The sequence below is a fragment of the Vitis riparia genome, chromosome 18 (assembly GCF_004353265.1).
Source record: "Vitis riparia cultivar Riparia Gloire de Montpellier isolate 1030 chromosome 18, EGFV_Vit.rip_1.0, whole genome shotgun sequence".
NCBI classification, from domain to species: Eukaryota; Viridiplantae; Streptophyta; class Magnoliopsida; order Vitales; family Vitaceae; genus Vitis; species Vitis riparia.
In genome coordinates, this window is record NC_048448.1 from 7,793,039 (window position 1) to 7,809,141 (window position 16,103).

Genomic DNA, 16,103 nt, shown 5'->3' on the forward strand with positions numbered 1-16,103 from the left:
GGAAAACATCAGCATATGTACCCTGTGAATTACCATTCATCACAGAATGTCCTTTTGAGGTGTTTTCCTGCCGGTTGGTGTTAGAATCATCACGGTTGGTTCCTGCCAGCCAATTAGTGTAAGATTGTTGATGAATATGAATGCTCAAGATTTGACTTTGACTAGGGGGCATATCTTGTCTGGGACAATAAATTCCGTGGCCTGGATGATAAATGAGCATTAAATGTATGTTTAACATTCGACCCTCATATACATATATATACTTTATTTCTAATTAATCATGAAGAATAGCCCCTAAACCTTGGAAGGCTGTTTTTTTTTTTGCGAAATATAACGTTTTTCAAAATACTGAGGGGATTTGAAAAAGTCAAAAGTCTGTAGACCAACGCAGTCCAACTTTAGAATTTCACATTGGAGCTGATAGTTTGACAATCTGTTAATCGACGTGTCATAAATAGCATTAAGTCTTAAATCATGACCAACACGCCGAGAATGGTATAAAAGTATAAAACGTTAAATCACGGAATAAATAAATAGAAAAAGGGCTTTGGAATCATGGAAGAGAGCAGCTTCAACGAGAGTGTTGCAGAGATATAAATAGCCAACTTCATACCTGATGGTTCTTGTTTGATTTTAAAGCTCCCGGATCATGTCCAGTGCTCGAGTCTACGCAGACGTCAACATTCACCGCCCCAGAGATTACTGGGACTACGAGTCTCTCACCGTACAATGGGGGTAATCACTACTCATAAACCCTAATTTCTTCTTTCCTTCCCCACCCCTTTTTCCACTATTGATCCTGTGTTATAGTCAACATGTTTCCATGTCCCTGTTAATCGCGATCTAGGGATTATTCAAGGATTATTTATTTATTTATTTTTTTGAAGAATCGTTATTTCTGGGTTAATGTTCTAGGTTTTGATTTAGGGTTTATGTCCGCAACAATTAACCCTAGGTTGCGGTGGAAACATTATTCATCAAAAGTCCTCTAGTCTTGTTTTTTTTCTATGCCTGTCTTGCATGTGCTGAGGTCTTTGTAAGATGCGTAGTAAAACACTGAGCAAGATATTAATAGAAAAGAAAAAAGAAAAACAAAAAAAAAAAAAAACAAAAACAGATGGAAGAGCAAACATCTGTTGCAGTTAAGTTGTAGTATATACGGTGAGGTATCTTTCTGACCTCTCAAGAAGTTTTTTTGAGACATGGTCATCATGCGCAGTGAATGATATTCTTTGGTATCAGTCTTGTTCTTAACCTTATTTGTATTTTTCTTTTTTATATCCAGGGATCAAGATGACTATGAGGTTGTTCGAAAAGTTGGAAGGGGAAAATACAGTGAGGTTTTTGAAGGTATAAATGTGACAAACAATGAAAGATGCGTAGTCAAGATTCTTAAACCTGTAAAAAAAAAGAAGGTATTATACTTGTCTCCTCTTGGTTTAAGAGTAGTTTGTATAGGCCTAAGTGGGATATATATTTACATGTGTATATGTTCACTCATTTTGACCTTATCTACTCATTCATGAACGTTTAAAACTAAATCAGTGTGCTGGGATGGGTGAGCCATGTGCTATGCATCTTTGCTTTTCTTTTTACATTGCCAAATCAATGTGTTTTGCCTATGGTTTCTGTTGTTGGACGAAGAGTGGAATGTAGTGTTTCTTTATATTCATATTCTAGGATAGTAGAATTCTCTTAACATCTCCATCTCCTTGAGAAGATTTTATGAACTTACCTTTCCTAATTCTCCCTCAAAAGGAAGTGCAAAATCTTCACAGTTAGATTTTTTTTTAGCTGTATATTTACAGTTTACCCATTTGTTGATTATTAGTATTATTTTTTTGAACAAAAGTTGTTCATTAGTCACTGAGTCTCTTAAGCTGACCTTGAAAGCAACCATACAACATAATTGACAGAGTATTTCTTTTAGTAAGGCTTGATTTTATTGATTCTATAGTTATGTTACAATATTGTTTGTGCCCTTTTTTTAGGTTGCTTATAAAAAAAGTTGAAAGCAGTTCATTCCTGCAAGCTTCATATATTGATTGTTGATGAATCAGCTTCCTGCACGTGTGAATATTTTGGAAAATTCTCCTATTATAGGAAGCAAATTTTTTTGCTCTTTTTTTTTTTTTGTTTCCAAAATCTTCTTTCAAATCATTTGCATACTTGAAAATCCTTTTTGTGGTAAATTTTCCAAGGTTTCTATGGGAATTCTTATTACTGGCATATTCCATTGACTTTCAGATATCAGTGCAACATATTTACTTCTGTTTTGCAGATAAAGAGGGAGATAAAAATACTTCAGAACCTTTGTGGAGGCCCAAATATTGTGAAGCTGCTTGATATTGTCAGAGATCAGCATTCCAAAACTCCTAGCTTGATTTTTGAATATGTGAACAGTACAGATTTTAAAGTTTTGTACCCTACATTGACAGATTATGACATACGCTATTACATATATGAGCTTCTCAAGGTTTTTCCCTCTTCCAATCTGATGTAGTCAATACTTTTGAAACTGCTTATTTTCTGTTTTTTAACAAGGGCCAATTGACCCTCAGAATATTTCTTCATTCGGCCAAAATAGTTAACTAGGTGTGTGTAAATCCATTGTTTGCATTCTTATTTGGATGGTTCACATGATCATATCACACTCTTGAAACTGGATACCAACCATGAGAGGGTAGATTCAAGATATACCAAAGGGCAGCTTTGATGGATTAATTTAATATGCTTGAATGAATGCAATTTTATTGGTGGAGTAATTTTATATGCTAGAATGTGTGCAATTTTATTACTTGCTTGTACTCAGCCCATTCTAGTTCTCTTTCTTTGGGTGATTATATTTTTATATTAGTATTTCTTTAATCACCAATTAGGTACCAGCATACCAATCTTGAGGGCAAGAAAGCATTCTTTTCCTTTCTTCCTGTTATGAGGATGCATTACTTCTCGATCAGAATGAAATTATCCATGGATTTTTAATTGGGAACAAAGATTGTTCGTGCCATACTGAGATTTGAAGTTGGAACACCTGTCTTGGTGCTCTCATGTGATTAAAAATTGTTACACTCTAATTATTATCTTTTCCTTCAAAACCAATTTGGAAATTGCAAATATACTGACCTATTATTTTGATAGATATGGCATCACTAATTTTGCTTCTTCATTTCAGTAGTTGATAATATAATTCTTTAAATTGGCAACAAACTGTTGGTTCCTGCCTTGAACTCAGCAGTCCTCTGATAGACTACTTTTTAAACTTATCTGATTTATTTGAATATCAGGCATTAGATTACTGCCATTCACAAGGTATAATGCATAGAGATGTCAAACCTCACAATGTTATGATTGATCATGAGCTTCGCAAACTTCGCTTGATAGATTGGGGTCTTGCTGAATTCTATCATCCAGGGAAGGAATACAATGTTCGAGTTGCTTCAAGGTGAGTCTTTATAAATTCCTAGAATCCTTAATCAATTCACATGGTGTTTAGTTTCCTATTATATCCTCACACTTAAGGTCTTCTTTTTTAAAAATGTTTTATTTTATTCTATTTTATTTTTAAGTTAAAGGGACAAGTACCATATTGTTTTTCTACCCATTGCTCATACCTTGAGTATTTCTTGTTAAATTTTTTATGATAGGAAATCACACTTCCATTGGATTTTTTTATTATAAGAAACCACACTTCCATTGTAAGATCAGAAGGATGAAACAAACAGGAATAAATTTCCTCCAGATGCAAAATAAAAGAAAGGCCACTAGTGTTAAGAAGAAAGAGAACCAACCATAACTGTGAACAACACACAAAAAAAAAAAAAAAGGAAGAAGAAAAAGGTTGCATAGCTGATGAGTGGTTTCCTAGAAATATCTCCATAGTTGATGGGAACATTGTTATAAGTATACTTTCAGACCTTAAGAGAGTAGCTGATGAGTGGTTTCTTAGAAATATCTCCATAGTTGATGGGAAAGAGAGTTGAAGAAGCTCGTCAGCACCATTAACTATGATGGAGTGGCTGGAAGAGAGACAGAGGAAGGAGAGTTGGGAAGGCAAATGACTGTGGTTCCTTATGAAGCTTAGAGTACTGTCCTGGAATGTTAGAGGCATGCATGACCCAGATAAAAGGATGGTCATCAAGTCGATGGTGAGAAAACACAAGCCAGATCTGGTTTGTCTTCAAGAGACAAAGATGAAGGAAATGTCTGATAGGGTTGTCAAGAGTGTGGGAATTGGGAGGAATTTAGGTTGGGTGTCTTTAGATGCTAGGGGTGCTGCAGGTGGGGTGCTTGTAATGTGGGATAAAAGAGTTTTGGAAGGGTTGGAGGTTGAAGTGGGGTCTTTTTCTATCTCGTCGTTTTAGAAATTGTGAAGAGGGCTTTGTGGGTTTTCTCTGGGTTATATGGTCCGAGCAAAGGAAGGGAGAGGAGGGAGTTGTGGGAGGAGTTAGCCGCAATCAAGGGGCTGTGGAATGATCCCTGGTGCATAGCAGGGGATTTTAATGTAGTGCGGTTCCCAACTGAAACGAGCAATGGAAGGCAGATGTCAACTGCGATGAGAGAGTTTTCAAGCTTTATCAAAGAGTTTGAACTAGTTGACCCACCTCTGGGGGGTGGAGCTTTCACTTGGATAGGAGGGGAAGGAGGGGCCCTTAAGGCTCGGTTAGATCGTTTTCTGTTCTCAGGAGACTGGGAGGATCGAGTGAACGGGGCAATGCAATGTCTTCTGACTAGACCTGTTTTTGACCATTGTCCAATTCTGTTGGACTGTGGTGGGGTGAGAAAAGGTAAAAGCCCGTTTAGGTTTGAGAACATGTGGCTAAGGGTGGAAGGATTTATGGATAAGGTTAAAGAATGGTGGCAGTCTTACATTTTTAGGGGGAGTCCAAGCTTTGTGATAGCGAAGAAGTTTCAGGCTTTGAAACACGACTTGAAATTGTGGAATAAAGAATCCCTTGGTGATGTTTCAGTTAAGAAAAATGCAGCCTGGGAGAAGTTAAAATATTGGGACAATTTAGAAAGTCTTGGCTCTCTCTCTGAGGAAGATAGGAGGAGTCAAGGGGCAGCCAGAGATGAATTTAATCATTGTGCCATCCTCGAAGAAATCTCTTGGAGGCAGAAGTCAAGGGCCCTTTGGCTGAAGGAGGGAGATAGCAACACTAAGTTTTTCCATCGGATGGCTAATGCTAGGAGAAGGGGAAACTTTATCAGTAGCCTAACAGTTAGGGGTATTAGGCTGAGTAAAGAGGAGGAGCTTAAAGAAGGGATTGGGTCTTACTTTAAGTCTATGTTTGAGGACCCCATAGTGAGAAGACCAGAAGTGGAGTCTGGTCTATTTAATACTCTTGATTCCTTGGATAATGATATTTTGGAGAGGCAATTCTCGATCGAGGAGGTGCTCAGAGCTCTATCTGATCTGGGGGGAGACAAGGCGCCAGGGCCGGATGGCTTTACGCTGGCTTTCTGGAAGACCTGCTGGCCTATTGTTGGGGGGGAAGTGATGCAGGTCTTTGAGGAGCTCCACTCGTAGAATGTGATCTTTCGAAGCCATAATGCAACCTTCTTAGTGCCGATCCCGAAGAAAGAGGGGGCTAGTGATGTGCAGGATTATAGACCAATCAGTCTAGTGGGGAGTCTTTATAAAATTATTGCTAAAGTTCTAGCAAATAGATTGAAAGGAGTAATGGGAAAATTGGTTTCGAATAGTCAGAATGCTTTCGTAGAAGGGAGGCAGATTTTGGACGCTGTTTTGGTGGCTAATGAGGCGATAGACTCAAGGAAGAGAAGTGTTGGGACAGGCTTAGTGTGCAAATTGGACATTGAGAAGGCTTATGACCACGTAAACTGGAGGTTCCTCATGTCAGTCTTGGAGAAGATGGGTTTTGGTCCAAAATGGCGTAAATGGATTTTTTGTTGCATATCGACTGTGAGAATGGCAGTGTTAGTAAATGGTACTCCCACAGATTTCTTCTCAACGTTTAGGGGCCTAAGGCAAGGTGATCCACTCTCACCTTATTTGTTTGTGCTGATCATGGAAGCGCTCAGTAGATTAATTTCAAGAGCTGAAGAGAATGGTTTTATTAGGGGCTTCAAGGCTTCGGGAAGACGGGGAGAAGGGGTGTCAGTCTCCCACCTATTGTTTGCTGATGATACTCTCCTTTTTTGTGAGGATGATAGGGATCAGCTGATTTTTTGGAAGTGGGTTGTTATCTGCTTTGAAGTAGTTTCAGGTCTAAAAATTAATTTGCAGAAAAGCGAAATTATTCCAATTGGGGGAGTGGAAGAGGTGGATAGAGCTGCTGCAGTTTTCGGGTGTAAAGTGGGGAATCTCCCTACAAATTATCTAGGCCTACCTCTTGGAGCATCCCACAAGTCGTGTAGAGTTTGGGATGGGGTAGAAGAAAGATTCAAGAGAAAGTTGGCTATGTGGAAAAAACAATACCTCTCTAAGGGAGGTCGTCTTACCCTCATAAAGAGCACACTCTCAAATCTCCCTATCTACTTCATGTCTCTTTTTGTTATCCCAAGGAAAGTGAGACTCAGATTGGAAAAAATTCAAAGAGAGTTCTTGTGGGGAGATATGGAGGAAAGAAGGGAAGATCCATTTGGTGAGGTGGGAGGTTATTTGTAAAGATAAGAGGCATGGAGGGTTGGGGTTAAGGCACTTGAAGGATTTCAATCATGCTTTGCTCGGAAAATGGCTATGGAGATTTCCTATAGAAAGGGAGAGTTTTTGGAGAAGAGTCATTGTTGGTAAATTTGGGGAGGTACAGGGTGGGTGGAACACTAGAGAAGTGAGAGAGTCTTATGGGATGGGCCTTTGGAAAGACATTAGGAAGGGTTGGGAGGATTTCTTTCTCAGAACTAGGATTCATATTGGAAATGGGAGACGAACCAGATTCTGGTGGGACATGTGGATAGGAGATTCTAAGCTAAAGGATCTCTTCCCTTTGCTGTTTAGAATTGCAACTAATAATTCTGCAATAGTGGCTGATCTGTGGGGAAGGCAAGAAGGTGGAGGTGGGGGTTGGGAGGTGCACTTTAGAAGACCCTTTCAAGATTGGGAGTTAGAGGAGGTGAACCGCTTTTTGGGTTACATTTCTGCAGTAAGGGTGCAAGAAGGGGAGGATTTTCTGGTTTGGAAAATTGAGAGAAAAGGAACGTTTAAGGTAAATTCTTATTATAGGTCTTTGAAGGAAGACAATAGCCCTTTATTTCCAGAAAAGGAGGTTTGGGGTTCGTATGCCCCTTTAAGAACTCGTTTTTTTGCTTGGGAAGCAGTTTGGGGTAAAATTTCCACTATAGATATGCTAATGAGGAGGGGTTGGTCTATGACTAATAGATGCAACCTGTGCAAAGAAAATGAGGAAACGGCGAACCACATCCTAATTCATTGTGGTAAGACAAGGGATCTTTGGAACTTATTGTTTTCTTCGTTTGGGGTGGTGTGGGTGCTCCCGGATTCGGTGAGAAATTTGCTTCTTGAGTGGAAAATGAAAGGCATGGGGAAGAAAAGGAGTGTAGTTTGGAAAATGGCGCCTATTCGTCTGTTTTGGTGTATCTGGGGAGAGCGAAATCGAAGAACCTTCCTAGAGGAAGAGATGACAAATACGAGCTTGAGGAAACTTTTTCTTCGGTCCCTGCTTGAATGGTCTCAACAATTTGTGGACTTGGACTTGGACTATCTCTCTTTTCGGATTTTGTTGAGTGATAGGGTTGTTGTTTAGCTAATCCTTATTAGACTTTATTTTTCTCTTGTTGCCTTGTTTTGGGCCTTCTTTGTATACAACCTGTGTACTTAGGGAGCGCCCCCTGTTTTCTGGCGTCTTTTAATCTAATGGTTCTCTTTGTCTATCAAAAAAAAAAAAAAAAAGTTGATGGGAACATTGTTATAAGTATACTTTCAGACCTTAAGAGAGTAGCTGATGAGTGGTTTCTTAGAAATATCTCCATAGTTGATGGGAACATTGTTATAAGTATACTTTCAGACCTTAAGAGAGGAGGAAAAGTTGACCAAGGCTTAATTCCAGAGAAACCAAGTATTTAAGCTCCTTGTATGACCTTAAGTAGTTAATTTAGCTCAAGTTGATTCTTAGTATATGTTATATTCTTTGATAGGCTTTTTAGTATATATTTTTTAAGACAAGGATGGTTTAATAATTTTCAACGCTAGATTTTGTAGATTGGTTAGGAGCTCCGTAGGGTGCAGATGTTTTTCGTGTGTCTGTGCCTTTTTGTTTTTGGTTTCTTGTATACATCGTGTATACTTTTCTTTTTAATACAATATCTTTTATCTATCAAAAAAGAAAAAAGAAAAAAAGGATAGTTTAGTAATTTTCATAAAGTGGGCTTAGACTAACAGCCCATGGTCCTATTAGAGTCCTTGTTTTACTTGCATTGGGTTAGTAGTTTATTTTTTTGTCCTTTGTTAATTCCCTTCACCACAAACCCCACCCCCACCCCCACCCCTCTTTTTCCTATTTCCATTAGTGGAGGGAGTCATACTCCTATTAGAAAAGAGAGTTTTGAGTCATATAAACTTAATAGTCTTTAGAATTGTTCTTAAATTTTGAGAGATTTTTCAACATTTAATTAGTTTTTGAGACCATGGTTTTCTTATTTTTAGGTGTGATTACCTTGGAGTCTTGATGTGATTGTTTGAGGTGTATTTCTTCTTTTTTCAGTCATTCTTAATGCATTTACCACAATTTATAAGCGTAGAAATTTCTAAACGTGCTGGAAAGACATTGATTCTGCATCATAAGTAGTTGCTTCTTTCTTGGCTAGGAAGGCTGCTTGAAATGGATGTTCTAGGATCCATTTAGCAGATTCCTTGGCAATTGTAGTTTTTAGCCTGGTCGTTTATCTCCTTGCTATGCGTGAAACTTACCAATTTGGAATGGAGCATGGGATCAAGTTAATGATTGGAATTGAATTGGACCAACTTCAAAGGAGGGGGTACTTTTTGGAAAATAGGTATTTCTTTTGTTTCTCTGAAGTAGAGACGGTTGATCATCTTCTTTTTCACTGTGCAAAGACTTGGGTTCTTTGGAATTTTCTTTTCTCCCTCTTTGGTGTGTCTTGGATTCTCTCTTGTTCAGTGAAGGAAACTCTTCTTGGGTGGCATGGGTTGTTTGTGGATAAAGGTCGTAAAAAGGCTTGGCAAGCGGCCCTTTTATGCATATTTTGGACAATGTGGAAGAAAAGGAATTTGATAGTGTTTGACAATGAGGAGTTATCGATCCAAAGATTGAAAAATTCTTTTGTATATAACCTGTGGTCTTGGTCTAGGGTGTCTGTAGATATGTGCCCTATTTCTCTTGTAGGTTTCATTGATTGGCTAGGTTGTAAGTGAGGGCAGGTGATGTTTTTTGTTTCTTTCCCTCCCATAGTTGTGAAAGGCACGCCTAGACTCGGGGTGGCGCGAAGCCATCCTCCGGCGCCTTGCCTGAAGGTAGGCGACGCCCCTTCACGACGGCGCTGCTTAGGCGTTCACCTCTGGCAAGGCGCGATGCGGTCACTTGACTCGCCTCCGGCCAGGTATGCCTTCTCCTTCTCTTTCTCCTTCTTTTCTTCAGTCGCCGTCGGGTTGGGGCTGAGAAGCCCTATTTATTTTTTTAATTTTTTGGGTCCAAAACGATGTTGTTTTGGCCCTTTTTATTTTAAAAGGAACAGGCAAAAACGACGTCGTTTTGGAGCCTGTTCCTTTAAAAAAAATGACGCCGTTTTGGCCCTGTTTTCCCTTCCAGCCCCCTTTTCTGGTCTTTTTGAACCTGACACCACTCCCAATCGTGCCTTAGCCTCAACCATGCAGTGGAGAAGTGAAGAAGAAGAAGAAAAGGAAAAATAGGAGAAAAATATAGGAAAAACAGCCGTGCAATGGATTTGGATTTGTTTTTATGTTTGGAGTTCTTTATTTTTATGTTTTTTGTTGATTAAATTGAAGTTTTAGATGATATTTGATGATTTATGTGTTTAGGACGAATAAATGATTATTAAATTTGATTATATTGTATAAAAATATATATGTAAATTAGGGTGTGCCTTACTTCACTAAAGCCCACGCCTCAAGCTCCAGGACTACTTTGCGCCTCAGTGCGCCTTGAGCCTTTTAAAACTATGTTCCCTTGTTGGTTTGAGCTTTTAGGCTTCTTTTGCATACTTTTGGTATACTCTGAGGGCACTATTTTTGGTGTCTCCTCTTTACATTTTATATGACTTTTCTTTGCCTATCAAAAAAATAAAAAATAAAAAAATGAAAGGATGATCTCCCGGTTTAGTGTAAAATAAAGAGGGCGGGGATTATCCTTTCAATTCTAATCATTAATAGTTTTCTATCTTCCTTTTTGCATGCCCAATGACATTTCTTTTATACTTGATATGTACTTTGGTACGTCCTTTTTTTAGGCACTTTTAATATATATTATTAATTTGACTGTCAACAAAAGAGAAAAGAATAAAAAAAATCTCCAAGTTTAGTAGAATACTCCCTTGGGATGAAAAACTTGCTTGTATTAGGAATACTTTATCTTTACAAGCTTCTAGAAATTAATAAAAGTATGAACTGCTTTCTTTTCTTGTTTTCTCTATGGATATAATCATAGTTAATTTGTAAAACTTATTTTTTTTGTTTTTCCATTTTTTCATATTGTGTATCCTATTGTAATTTTTTTATATGGTTGAAAAATATGTGTATACACACATATTGAAAGCATGAAGTATAAAGTAATATATAATCAATTTCATGAAAGATAAGTAGGATTTAAAAAAATAAATTATGTCATACCATATGAAAAAAATCGAATATTAAAATTTTAAAAATTCAATTTAACAAAAATGTGAATTTAAGTTATAGGTTTATCGTAAAATCCAAAAAATGAACATTTTGAATTTTTAGTTTCAAATTCTAGCTAGACATATATACTTACATTTGTTGTGGATATGTATGTCTTTCCATGTCATCTCCAAAATTCATATTTGTTATCCTTCTTTCCCCATGGAAAATAAAATCTCAAAAAAACTAATATATTATGAACAAAGGTTTATTCATCAGTTACCATTTTTCAATATTAACATTCAAATCATTCAAATAAAAATTCCCTAATATTTTTTGTTAGAATAAATTTAATTAATTTCCAACATTGTCTTTGACAACAAGAATATAATTTTTTCATGTAGAGGTATTTAACCCTCTCTCCCTTTTATGATTAATGTCTAACCTACTTTACATTATAAACAATGAATATAATAATTTCGAGAAAAATAAAAATGAATTTGATTTTAATTAATAATTATGAAAAATATTTGAATGTGTATGTATTGTTGTATCATTTATCATTTACCAAAAGATATGCTTAAAATAAGATGCAAATTGCAATATGTATTGATTTCCATTAAAAATGTATTGTATTGTGTATCTTAAGTTTTTAATAGCTATGAGTGTAATATACCCTCTTATGGTAGAGGCCAACAAAGAGGAGATTGCAGATTTGCTTTCTAAAGTTGAGGGGGTTGAGGGTAGGAAAGTTTGCTATGCATCTAATGGGGGAGGGAAGGAGACTAATTTGTGTAAGAAACCCAAACTTTGCAAATGACCTTGGTTAATTAATTATGGTGGTGGCAAGGAGTTAGTCCTAGTAAAGAAAGGAGAAGTTTTTGGTCAGTCTCCTAAGAAGATAGATTAATGAAGCAAAGAATTATCTCTTGGAATGTTAAAGGGTTGAATGATTGGGGAAAAAGAAAGGTTTTGGAATTTTTGTTTTGTCCATTGAGATTATAAGAAGTTTTGGTTCATCTATTGATGCAAGGAGGTGATTTTTTGGGATAGTCGAACAATGGAGTTGTTGGATATGGAAGTAGGAGCTTTCTCTTTGCCATGCAAGTTCACAAATTGTGAGGATGATTTGTTTGGTGTTTTCAGGCATTTATTGGGTTGTTCTGGTGGCTGAAAGGAGATTTTTATTTTTACTTTTATTTTATATATTTATTTATTTATTTATCTTGAAGGAATTAGGCCTCATTAGAGGGTTTTGCACAGAGCCTTGTTACTTTTGGGGAATTTTGATATGGTCCTATTCCCCATGAATGCAATAATTGTTTGACTTCAACTATGGGAAGCTTCAATGGATTTATAGAAGATTGTAATCTAATTAATATCCCTTGTGAGCAGGAAGTGAATTTGACTCCTAAAATTTTAGCTTTCAAGGCCCTTAGGAAAGGGGAGCTAAAGGAACTGGTGTTAAGGGAAGAGGTGCTTAGAGGCACAAAAGCTTGAGTTAGATGGGTAAAGAAAGGGGATTGCAACTCAAAGTATTTCCACAGGGTGGCTAATGGTAGACGGGAAGTTTATCAAATTTTTGGTGAACAAAGAAGGAGTAGCTTTAGGTAATGGTAAGAAAGTGGTAAGAAAGTGTTGATTAATCTAATTGAAGATACTAAGGAATTAACTCCCTAATTTCCGTGATTTGACTGAAAATGCCAGAGAATTAATTCCCTGATTTTTGGAATTGTATAGTTGTATGATTCCTTGATTTCTGAGATTGTATTGCTGTATATTTCTTGTTTTATTTTGTTGATCTGTTGGGTAGAGGATTCCTAGAACTTAGTCAACAATTCAACTGAGAATTTAACCTATTTTTAGTGGAAGAGCAACTAAAAAATTCAACTATATGGTTGAATTGCTGATGTTATGTTGATCCACTTCATTTCTTTCACAAAGATTGTAACCTAGTTATATGCTGAAATTGAACATTAATGGTGTCAGGTGACAAATGAGGGGTTGAAGAATTTTCTATAGCATAGACTGTTGATTTGTTTGTATAAATATCTTGCTTGCTGTATAGGCAATTTTCTAGGATGTTAATATTTGCATGTTTCCTGTAATCCAGATACTTTAAGGGGCCTGAACTTCTTGTTGATTTGCAAGACTATGACTATTCTTTGGATATGTGGAGCCTAGGTTGTATGTTTGCGGGAATGGTAACAGTTACAGTGGCAGTTGGTGTTAATTTTTCTTTTACATATTACTTGAAATGCAGTTTGTCTTATCAATAAATGTAACTTTCAACTACTCAATGGAGGTTTTTTGCCCAACAGATTTTTCGCAAGGAGCCATTCTTTTATGGTCATGATAATCATGACCAGCTTGTAAAAATTGCCAAGGTAATGACAATCGTGTGTTTAGCTAAATTATGTTATCTCCTGGTGGTCCTGTTTTTTCTTTAATCCAGTAAGCAATGCCATGGTTGAGTGTACTCAATTGATAAAAACACGTAAACATGTAACCTAGTAAGATTGTTACCAAATAGAGGTGTAACTTGGATAGGTTGGCCCGACCCAATCTATGTACTTTGGTATATAGCTCTTTATATAAAAATATATCTTATCATTGCTTGCTTGAAAAAAAAGATCGTTTTTAATACTTGAGTTGATCTTGGGTTAAGTTTTTTTAATTTGAACATAATTTAGGTTGGACTTGGGCCAAGATTTGAACAATTTGAGCTTGATTTAACTTTTTTTTAATATTTATAATTTGTATCATTTTATATGATAATATTCATTTTATTTTTAAAAATATTTTTAATTAAAAAATCAAAATTTATAATTATATCATATACTATTTCATTTTTCTAGAAACATATATAAAGTAATTTTTGTTTTTTTTTTTTTTTTGTTATTATCTTGAATTGTTGTCCCATTTACTATTTAAATTTTGATATAAATTTACAAAAAAAAGTTTTAAAAAAGTATCGTGGATGGATTCAACCCAAACTAACTTTGCCAACCCATTTTTGAACCATACAACCTAATCAACCCAAGTCTAACCCAACTACCTCGAGCTCAACCTTGAGTTTGGAAAAGTTTAGGTTAGGTTAGGCTTGGGTTGAAAACTTCAATTTTGAGGTCAGGTTGGATTGAGTTTGGATTGAATGTTTTTTTAATTTTGGTTGGGCTTGGGTTGGTCACCAACTCAACACAACCGGCCCAAGTTGCATCCATCCTGCAGCCTTTGGTCTAATTGCAGCCACATGTGCGACCAACATGGTTTATAAAAGCACTAAGGCCTGTGCCAAGGCTCATATACAGTTGCATTTCATCCTGTGAGTTGTAGAATCAGAGCTTAATTTGCTAGCTGCTTCCTTTCGTGCTTAAACCCTAGTAAGGCTGCCCTTGACACTGTTAGTTGGCGAAGTTCATTTTTAACCTAGTTGATGCCACCCAAGGCTAAGGCATTACTTCAAAAACTTTTGGATTATTACCCATGCCAACCTCAAAAAAACACAGATTTGAACACAAAAGTTTGATAAACAAACACATAACCCGCAGACAAACCTTATTAGAATGTTGAGACATGATTGTTAGATATCTAACTGGAGAAGAGAACTGAGAAAACCACCTGTCATAGGTGGTTCAATATAAGACATGAATCCTTTGAATCTGAAATATTCGAAGTACACTTTTTAGCTTGTTTGTACTCTGTTTTTTGCTTAGTGAGATGTCCTCCTCATGTCTCCTTTTGTCTTTCCCTTGAACAAATTAATTTCTTATTAGAAGAAAAATTTGAACGCAACCTTTTGTGGTGAACTTTTCCACATCAAACACCATGCTAATGAGTAGTGGCGACTTTGCTTTGTTGGTTCCATGGTGATTTACTGCTTAACATGGTTGACCGCAAACGCAGCTTTGCAGAATTCCTTGTTGCCCTAACAAGCTAGCAGGCTGGACGGCATGAGTGTTTCTTGCCATATGTGAGCAGGCATATAATTGTTGGGCACATTAGCATAGTCCTGGGGTTGCATGAACTAAGATCTGCACATTATTGACAATTGAAAGTAAATGCTTATATGACATGTAATCTCTTCAGGTTCTTGGGACAGATGAGCTAAATGCATATTTGAACAAATATCGTTTAGAGCTTGATCCACAACTTGATGCTCTTGTTGGAAGGTATATCTGAACATGAGTTACTATTTCTGTTTTCCAGCATGCATCATGATTTTATTCTTTTACTTCTTTGAAAACACAGGGAAGCCACCTTGTATCCATTATAAGATTAAAGTTGCTTCTCTGAATGAAGTGATGTAAGCTAAGAAGTGATGATTTTGGAAAGACAAATCTCTACATTTCTGTTAGAAGGCAGACCATGACACACTTACGCTCTTATTTAATTCTTCTGCAGGCACAGTAGGAAACCATGGTCCAGATTTATTAATCCAGATAATCAGCATTTGTTTCACCGGAGGTAATTATTTTTGTGTTCTATGAAAAACCTTTAGGAGATCTATTTTTAGCTGAGACCTACCTTGGTTTGTTCTCTTGGATGGTCTTGTTTTTTGTAAACTTTTCTTTGCCCATCCAAAGAGAAAAACTATCTGTTTTGGCTGAGGTAGTTATCAGTTCTGTCACTATTTATTATATATTTTCGATTTTTTGTGCTTATCTTTGTGATACAGGCCATTGATTTTCTTGATAAGCTCCTTCGATATGATCATCAGGACAGGCTTACAGCAAGGGAAGCAATGGTATTCCTAGATCAACTAACTGATTAGTGTTAACAGTTTCTGTTTCATTTAATATTTTCTGTGTCGATATATGCCTTTTATTTCTATTATTGTTATATAATCTCCCATATGGTGCATGTTTCTGTGTGCTGTTTAAAAATCTTATTTATGGCTTGTTTGAATTGGAGGTCATTTGAGAGTGATTTTGGTTAAATTGTTTTTATCTATAGTGCTTTTGTCACTGACGCTTTTATTAGAAACACTTTTAAAGAGAATCACTTAGTGTTTGGATATAAACTATAATAAGTGCTTCGATAGTGTTTTTGATAATGGATTATATAACAAAATAAAAGATTTTTGGAAGGATCACCTGCCAAATGTTTATTTACAAATCACTTCAAGTGATTTTCTAGATTTTTAGAAGTGATTTTTAAAAAAATTTCAGACACCTAATTTTTATTAAAAAAAAGCGCTATCAAGCATTATGAAGTGCTTTTATCACCTTCCAAAATCACTCCCTAACAGGCTTTTAGCTTCTTGGATGCCAAATGCTCTTTTTTGAGTTCAATAAAAGCCTTGTATGTGTGTTTGAATGGTTTTAAA

At 36.4% G+C, this 16,103-nt stretch overlaps 1 pseudogene; it reads left to right on the forward strand.

Annotated features, from left to right (window-relative positions):
* The first annotated feature begins 542 nt into the window (after nt 1–542).
* Nucleotides 543–15,623, forward strand: LOC117907193 (annotated as a pseudogene).
* The last annotated feature ends 480 nt before the right edge of the window (nt 15,624–16,103 follow it).